The sequence below is a fragment of the Panicum virgatum genome, chromosome 9N (genome assembly GCF_016808335.1).
Source record: "Panicum virgatum strain AP13 chromosome 9N, P.virgatum_v5, whole genome shotgun sequence".
Taxonomy (NCBI): Eukaryota; Viridiplantae; Streptophyta; class Magnoliopsida; order Poales; family Poaceae; genus Panicum; species Panicum virgatum.
Genome location: NC_053153.1, coordinates 19,771,116 through 19,781,030, shown reverse-complemented (window position 1 = coordinate 19,781,030; position 9,915 = coordinate 19,771,116).

The following is a 9,915-nucleotide window of genomic DNA, read 5'->3' as shown; positions in this document are numbered from 1 at the left end:
TTCCTCTGTAAAAATTAAGAATGGGGTGAGTACAAACGTACTCAGCAAGTCCAACCACACCCACGGAGGGGGTATAAACAGAATATCATGCACAGGGTAAATCAAGGATAAGGCTAGGGTTTAATTTGCGGAAAGCAACATTTTTATGCAGGGGTTCATTTGAAATAAAAGATTTTCAAAACAAGTTTTCTAGCACTGAGTAACACGTAGTGTTGATCCACACAGGATCCAAGTTTTAAACTGCTACCGGATTCCTCATCCGCCGTAGCACACGACACAATTGCTGGACACTTTCCAAAACAACTCACACCAACCCATCCATTCCTAGAAGAAACACTAGTGATGTGACCACACCGTAACCCGCCCAGTACCGTGGGCACGGCTATTCGAATAGGTTTTAACTCTGCAGAGGTGTGCAACTTTACCCACAAGCGGGGTACCGCAACACGAACACCTTAGTGTCGGTGCAGATCCCAACAAAGCCATTACCCACCTTAGCTAGACCTGACTAGCCATCACGGGATGCACCAAGGGGTCATTGACCTATCTCAGAGGTTTTAACCGGGGCATAAGTTACACAGAGCTTATCCCTTCTCCTTAGTCACCCGTTGCTCTCAGCTCTCCTGATGGCTATCAGACTAACTAGTGGGATTTATGCTAAGCCGTTGTCCATACAACGGTCGAGTGATTTGCACGATAGTGGAGTTATGTGAGATGACACATCAACTCGGTCCTTAGTGGTGACAAGATGGATATCTCCCTTCCTTGCTCTGCCACACAGGCACGAGCACACCAATCAGCAAATCACACAGAAATGCCATCCATCCCGTCTAAATGTATCTTTCAAAAATTCTACTTTTATCCCTTCCCACACACACACACACACCTTTTCTTTATAAAATAAGTTGTATAAGTTCCTAAGCGTTCTAGCATCGATTAACGTCCAAGCAAAATCAGACATTAATCTAGGTGGTCAAGGAATGGGTATAACAAATCAAGGGGTGGCTATCCAACCGTGTTTTCAGTAGGCAAAACATATGCAATTTTGTAAAAATAGGCCTAATGGGTTGTGTTTATAAAAACTAGGACAAAAGCATGCATCAAAGGATGGGATTGAACTTGCCGTCTTCGAAGCCTTTGGGGAGGTCCTGGTCGAAGCACTGTCCTTCGGGCTCAGGGTCGCGAAACTGGTCCTCGTTCGCTTGCTCACAGTACTGTTTGTCAACGGGTTCTTCTTCGTTCACACCTTGGTCTACGACGCATACAAACAAACACACAATCAAGAAAAAGAAATAAAAGTTTTATTGTTGAGCTCGAATCGGAAATACTTAAGATATGGAGTTTGGAGTAATATTGTTGAGAGATTTCCTAATGGCATGGCCAAAACTATGACATGAGAGGCGTGGTAAAGTTTCAGATCGATCTGAGATTATTTGGCGCATGAAATGATAGGTTATATAGAGGTTTAGGGGTTAAATAAAGAGTTAGGGACCTATTTGTAATTAATCTCGAGAAGGCAGGGGCCTGTTTATAATTTTTGGAAACATCTAGATCATTCTGGAAAGGTCAGGGGTCTATTTAGAATTAAGTTTATATGAGGGAAGGGTCTATTTTGAAATAGAATTATTGAAAGGGTTTATTTTGGAAAATGCCAATAGGGTGGAGGGGCTCTTTAACAAATAGCAGAAAGGGGAGGGGGCTATGGGAAAATATGCCCCTTTCTTCCACCTCCCTTCACGGGAAACAGAGGAGGGAGGCGCAGGGCGCCGGCGGCCTTGGGCCGGCGGCCCTAGGGGCTTGCGGCGGCCGGAAACAAGGGGAAAAGGAGGAGGGCTCCACGGGGAGTTGATCCCCCTCCTTGATTTGTGGGATGGCGATCCGTAGAGGCGGCTCCACGGCGGTGGGCGGCGGCCGGTACTGGTCGGTGCGGCGGCGGCGCTGTAGGGCTCGACGGCGGCCCGGACCTGGAGGAAAAGGGAGGAGGGGACCTCGGGATTCTAATGCCTACCTTGGCTCGGGCTGGGGCGCAGCGAGGAAGGGGGCTCCGCGGGAGCTGGCAGTGGTGAGCAGAGCAGCTGGCGGCGGCGGAGCAGGAAGCTTTGGGGAGGAGCTAGGGGCGGCGGTGGAGCTGGTGGGGGCAAAGGGTGATGCAGCGGGGCCTCTTTATAGCTCAAGTAAGGCGGTGAGGAGGGGTGCGAGGCGGTGGCGGGTCGGTGCCGGCCGGCGAGCATCGCGGGGCACCATTAATGGCGCTCCGACCGCTTGTTCGTGTCGTGGCGCGGCGGCACGGGCGGCGAGGCGGCGCTGGGTGATGGGATGTCTCGGGCAGGCGGTGGCGTGGTCGGGCGGCGTGGCGCGCGGCGCTCGTGGGTGCAGTGCGAGCAGCGCTGGCAGTGGCGAGCGGCGCTGGCAGTGGCAAGCGGCGCGGCGGTGATGGCGGCTGCGTGGAGTGCGTGGGCGTGTGCGTGCGTGGCAGGCTCGGGGCGTGCGCGGCGCGTGTTTGTGTGCGCGGACCGCGTGTAGGATCAGCGGCGGGGCAGGGCGCCAGCGGCGTGCGCGTGGGCAGGCGACGAGCCGAGGCGTGTGCGCGGGCGCATGCGCGCGGTTGCCGCGCGATCAGGGAAGGCGGTGGCCGGGCTGGGCGGAGCTTGGGGGCAGGTGGGGAGCGTGGCACGGGTGCACGCGGGCGAGCCGGTGCGGCGAGCGTGGCTTGAGCACACGCGTGCGCACGCGGGGGCGCTCGCGGGGTGCAGGCGAGTACCGCACGCGGGGGGGGGGGGGGTTGAGCTGCGGCGAGCTGTTGCGGCCACGCGCGGGAGAAGCGGCAGAGGGGAGGGAGGAGAGAGAGAAGGAAGGAGAGAAAAGAAAAGAAAAGGAATAAGAAATGGAGAAAGAGAAAAAGAGTGAGAGTGAGAGGGAAAAAGAGAGAAAGAAAATAGAAAAGGAAAAAGGAAAGAAAAAAGGGGGAGAGGGAGAGGGAGAGCGGGTGCGCGCCGGCGGCGATTGCGGGGTGCGCTGGCCAGGGGAGGCAGCGGCGCGTACGGCCGGCGATAATCGCGGTCAGCGGTCGCGCGTGTGCGACAGGCCGCCGAGCGGCACGGGATGGGACGACGGCGAGGAAAGAGAGAGAGCGAGGTACGGTCGGCGAAAGAGAAAGGATGGAAACGATGAATGGGATCGGGTGTTGGAAATCGGGTGTTCGGGACAGAGAAAAGATTCCGGGAATTAGAGTTCACGGTTTTAGGAGGATTTTGAGCTCAACGATGAAAAGAATTTTTTTTAAAAAATATATTTTTAGCGTGTGATTTATTTTGGTGGATTTGTTTTTTCAGGATGTCACACGCACCACCAGGGAAAACCAGATTTGATGTCGTTATCTGCGGCAAGCGGGATTAGGGTGAGAGCATGGCCTTGAACTGAACAGGGACGGCGGCTTGAGGGTAATTACTCGCTACGGAGAGGTGAGCGAGGAGGAGCATTCAACCTCCATTGCCGGCGACGCACAAGCCTGCATCCGGAGGACGGGATCACTAGGCCAGAAACGATTTGTGCTGACAGGGACTATTTACCGCACTGGCGGGCGTAGTTAGAACCCGCCAGCACAAATCCACCAGGGCCCACTTGGCTAGCACCCGCCAGCACAAAGGTTATCTTTGCTGGCGGGCCTCTTAAATGCCCACCGGCAAAGACTGGTACGTTTGTGCTAGTGGGTGGTTATGTTGACCACCAGCACAAATACCATTTGTGCTGGCGGGCAGTTATGAGGCCCGCCAGCACAAATCGCCACTACAATATCCCGAACTGTTAATTCTCCACACAACCCTCTTTTTGGACTGTGCCCGATAGGAGCTCGGGTACAGCTCCAAAATCACTAAATACAAGGGGGAAGGTTTTGTTCTTGAATTTCTTGGAAGAGGTGACTCTAAAAGGTAAGTTTGTGTCATATTTAGCTTCTTTTTCAAATTTAATCCATAGTTTAGAGCTTAAATTGTGTTGTCTTTGGAGGAGAGCATCCATGGTGTTCTTCCTCACTCTAGAGGCAATTGAGTTAGAAGTTAATTTGTTTCCAATCTTTCTTGAATGATGAGGCATGATTGAACCATTGCTTACAAGTTTTAATATGTTTTTCCTCCATTATGAGCTTGGAAATCATCTAGATCTAGATCTAGGTTTAGGAAAAATCGGAGAGAGAAAGGGTATGAACTTGGTTTTTGTTATAATAGTTTACTTTTTTATCTAGTATTATCTATAACTAGAAGCTTGTCTTTTACTCTTAATAAATTGTAGATAATATTTTTCTACTTTAAATTTTATCAAAATAAATTAATTGAGTTTTATTTAATTTTACATTTATTACTATAGGATTTAGAACTAAGAGCTTCAAGAGTCAATTGATCTAGCACTAAGACCTTAATTTGCATTGTTAATAAGATTTAGAAAATATTACATACTGTAATATAATTGTTGTCAAAATAAATTACATTAGCAATTAATTGAGTTTTGTTTAATATTACATTTATTGTCATAGAGAGCTTCAAGATGGATAGGGCATGGATGTACAGCATAAATAGACATTCATATTCTTTCATGTCGGGAGTATCAAAGTTTGTTGAGGTCGCAAAATTGCATGCTCACAGTAATAGGACAAAGCAAATCCGTTGTCCGTGCTTTGACTACAACAACAATATAGTATGGGAGAACACTGATGTAATCATGACACATTTGATCCAACGCGGTTTTATAGCTGATTACAAGGTTTGGATACACCATGGTGAGGCACAATTAACTGGCAACACATGCGTCAATAATGTCAATGAGGAAGTGCATGATGCTGATGAAGATGATGATGAGGATCCCGGTGATCATGGTATGATGCATGAAGGTGATCTTGAAAATGATAATGGTGACCACGCAGGTGTCAATGATAATTTGCGTGCTCAAGAAGAAGAGGAACATGATATTGATATGGAGGAAATGTTGCGCCATATTGAACCGGAAGTGTTGCTAGGCAGTGCTCAAGGGTTAGAGCGCTTCGATACATTGAAGAAGGCCGCAAAGGACCGTATGTATGATGGTTGTGGGAAAGAGTGGACAATCTTGCGTTTTGTGCTTCAACTTCTAATCCTTAAGGCTAAGTTCTGCTGGTCAGATAATAGTTTCAATGATCTGCTTATTCTTTTTGGTCAATTGCTTCCAAAGCCAAACTTTGTTCCCAAAAACACATATAAAGCGAAGAAGCTTATCAATCCTCCGAAAATGCGCGTGCAAAGAATACACGCTTGTCCAAACCACTGCATACTATACCATGGTGACTATGCGGCATTGACTAAGTGCTCAAACTGTGAAGCTAGTCGTTACAAAATTAATGCCAGTTTTAGTGAGGATGGTGTCAGATCCACTATCGGGAAGAGGAAGATGGCATCAAAGAAAAGTGCAGTTTGTGAAGCAGAGGATGATACTTGTATCGGTACTGAAACGGGTCAACGCAAAATTCTTGCCTTGGTGATGTGGTACCTACCAGTGATTGACCGCCTAAAGCGTTTGTTCTCAAATCCGAACACCGCTAAATTGATGACGTGGCATGACGATCGACCCTTAAAGAATGATGGAAAGCTTTGACACCCATCTGATGCATGCCAGTGGAAGACTTTCGATGCCAATCATGAACTCTTTGGAGAAGAAAAAAGGAATGTATGGTTCTCATTGAGCACCGTCGGGATGAATCCATTTGGTGAAAGAAGCAGCACACACAGCACATGGCCAGTGCTGCTGACCATATTCAACCTTCCACCGTGGCTATGTCACAAGCGCAAGTACCTTCTGCTAACCATTCTCATACAAGGGCCGAAGCAACCAGTCATTGACATAGATGTTTTTCTTGAGCCGTTGCTTGAAGATATGCAGATATTATGGAACGAGGGGGTTAGGATGTGGGATGAGTACCGGCAAGAGCACTTCACACTAAGGGCAATTAGTTTTGTTACCATCAATGATTATCCCGCCCTATTTGCCCTACTTGGACAAATAAAAGGAAAGACAGCATGTGTTATTTGTGTGGATAAAACAACATCTGTGTATCATACAGGATCCATGAAGACAATATACATGCGCCACTGCCGCTTCTTAATGAGTACGCACAAATACCAAAAGATGAAGGAAAATTTTGATGGCACCAATGAGAAAGATGAGGCTCCTCATCCGGTTACTGGACAAGAAGTGTGTGAAATATGCCAGAAAGTCATGTTCAAGCCTGGAAAGAAGTCAGCCCCTGGTGCCGAAAAGGAAAAGAAAAAGAGAAAGAGGGATAAGCAGGATGAGACTACAGAAGTCGTCGACGACGTGCCATTCAAGAAGATGTCTATCTTCTTTAAGTATTTGCCATACTAGAAGGAGTTGGCCGTACGCCATGCCATTGATGGTATGCATTTAATAAATGATGTTATTTTGCAGCAACCATTGGATTGCTATAATGATTATGCCCAAGATCGGAAGAGCAGTGGTCCTAGACTCAGCTGACTATGACCGAAAACGATACAGGGAGTTCATAGGCATTTTACAAAAGTAAGATATTTCTTGACATTCCAATTCCACGCATATTTAGTTTGTCAATAATTTATTCATTCCTAAATTATTACCTTATTAATTATTACTAAATGTCATTCTAACCTTACAGCGCGTACCACCTCTACGTCATGAAACGCGGGCCACATCCACCGGACAGGACGGAAGTTATGAACATTCGATATCATTTCCATGTAAGAACATAGCACTTAAACTTTATTGGTTATGTAAGTACGCACTCCTAATATATAATTTTTTTATGAAGTGCCACAAGCAACCTCGTGGCTCGGTGCTATGTGGCTACTACGTGTGCGAGTTCCTTAGAAATAGTGGGAGGTACCGAACAAACCCTAAAGACGTAAGTCATATATATTCTACTATATACTAATAGCATGATTTAACATGACACTTGAACATACAACATCTTACTTTTTTTCAGATGCCGGAAATACCTGTGGCCAACAATAGACTGGGCGACACAGAGATCGACAACATTATCGCTGACATTGCAAGGTTCATCCAACGCGAGATTTGTCATATGGCAGGCGAATACTTTGACCACGGTGGGGTGCTGGCTTTGGATGAGAACAACAACCTTAGCAACTGGACAAAGGAAAATTAATGGTTGTTTTTCTTTGAATAATTGGTGTAAATATTAATATTATTGTAAACATGATGGTTGCTCTTGTTACTAAATATTAGTTGCTTGGAAATATTAGTCATTTTAATTGATGCACCATGTTAAAGTATTGATGCAACGTACAGTGATATCTTGCAAGAAATATTAACTTTCAATTAATGGAAAATAAATTTAAATTTAAATTTAAATTGACAGAAAATAAAATTATAGCACAAGAAAAATCTTTGTGTTGGCGGGTTAATTAAGCCATCCGCCAGCATAGAATCAGTTTGTCCTAGCGGTTCCTTATGACAGTCGCGAGCACAGATCCCAATTTGTACTGGCAGGCGACTTAAGGAGCCCGCCAGTAAAGATACAATTTGTGCTGGCGGGTGACCCGCCCGCCAGCACAAATGGCCATTTGTGCTGGCACAAGAATGCTGGCGGGCGTCCCACCCGCCAGCACAGATATGTTTTGCCCGCCACGCCAAATCGTTTCTGTGCTAGTGGATCTAGGTCTGGGGATGGGGTGCGCGGAGAGAGAGGGTGAGAGGCGATGGAGAAGGCCATCAAAGCTAGGCGAACCAAGTGGAGATGAATTGGTCGGCGGACATGGACGACGCGTAGACCTCTCGCAGTCCTTGCTTGGGCCTCTGTTTGCTGCGCGTACGATGGACGCAACCTACTGATGGTCGCCAGCGAGGCGCGGAAGTCATGCGGCAAGCAAGGACGCGCCGAGCGCTGGATGCTCTTTCTTTCTTTCAGCGATATGGATTTACATATACCAGCCACACCTAGGGCTATGGTCCTAGTTGCCCTAGCCACCGCCACGGAAGCAGCTAGCGCAGCCATATATAGCTATAGTCGGCATCGTGTACTCGTGTGTGATGAGCACTGGTTGCCAATTCCATACCGTACGTCCTCCTATCGTCTTCTTCGGAGACACATGCATGCATGGCGTCTTCGAGTACGCGTGGCCGGTTCTCCAATTATTCTCGATCAATTAGCACCGTCTGCGATATAATTTTTCTCTAAAACAAAATATGCCTGCGTTTTTTTTTCTGAGATGCTTACCCCTCTTGTTCTTTCTGATTCAGCGTGTATAAAATATTGCAGGGACCACGATGCTATATTAGATGGTTGTCGAAGCGATCGATACCCCACAAGGCCTGATATATATTGTTTCAGAGAAAAATCTAGACGACCAAACTCCTGACGATTCAGCTATCATTCATTGGTGTATGTAGTTTGCTAGATTTTTGAATTAATAACTTCTACATAAGAAAGATTACATGAATTAATAACCGTGTGCTTCTATCGTATGCAAAAGCTTTATCTACTTTCATCATAACACATCATCACTATATACATAATTGGAAAAAAATATTTTACTTTAGTCAACTAACCCGAAACGAAACTACAAACACTAATTGTACTGTCCCCAACTATTAAATACCGTTTTGGAGATTTCACTTTTCACTCTGTTCGGCTGGCTGTGGCTGGTAGCTGGTGCTGATTTGTTATAAGAGAAAAGTACTGCTTATTGGCTGGTGGCTGGTGGCCGATGCTAATTTGATGTGAGAAAAAATGCTGCTAGTTGGCTGGCTGACAAGCCAGTTGAACTGTTTTTGGGAGTTGTATCGCAAACATGTATGTTGCGTCGACAGTGTCGATAGATTTATCATATATATATGTTTCCTCAACCACATCTTTCTCACATCTCTCTGTTCAACGTAGACCAACCCTTATCCTCGGTCCTGGCAGCGGTGTCTTGAGGTATTTTCTAATTGCTTTTTTCTTTAGTTTTCTTTAGTTTTTATCTTCCCCTCTTGAGATCTCTATTAGACTAGCCAAACCGATGCTGAAATACATAGGAGAGAGAGAGAGAGAAAACAAGAGCATCAAATCATACCATTGCTCAGAGAGGTCGTCGATGCTTAGTTTGGATCCTCTACTTATGGAGGCCTTTGGAGTCGGTGTGGCAGCACGTTCACCAACGGACTTGTAGAAGGTCTAATTTGTTGTTGTTCGGAGCTGTACTCACAGTAACTATTAATTATTATTTTGCGGGCTCACTTCATATGTAGGCAGACAATTTTTTGAATTTGTAAAATGGTTTGAGGCTAAACTACTAAGTAATGCCACACTTGTTAGCATATATATGCATTCAAAAGTTTACATAAAAACAAAATATATGTACTTCATATGATGAAACTAGAAGAATAATAGAAAACAAGTTTTTCCTCTTGATTTAGTTGGCACATGATTGCCCAAAAAAGATATTTATTTAGCACATGCTTCTTAGCCTAATCGATATTGGCACTAGGATGCATTTCATCCGCTTGTCCTAAGAAATTGTTTCCCATATAACGATCAACCAATCTGGTATACAAGGAAATATGAGCACCTTATACTTTGCTTGTAACCACCCTTAGACTTAGAGGGTCACTATATCACCATATATCAATAATGCACTTAATTAGTGAGTATGGTGCTTGTTGATCTAAAACAAGAAAACAATGGGTTTCAAAGCTTCTGTGTACAAGTTTAAAAATGCAAGATGAGAAATTGCTATACAGTGATTCGAGCAATAGTAACAACTAATAGTTCTAAATCTTTTTTCTTGGTGTCTATAAAATAGAACTTTAAGCTACAGATATCTGCATCAACTACATAATATTCCTCGCATCATAAATAGTGTCGTGTCATTCAACTTCTCATCCACATCGGCACAC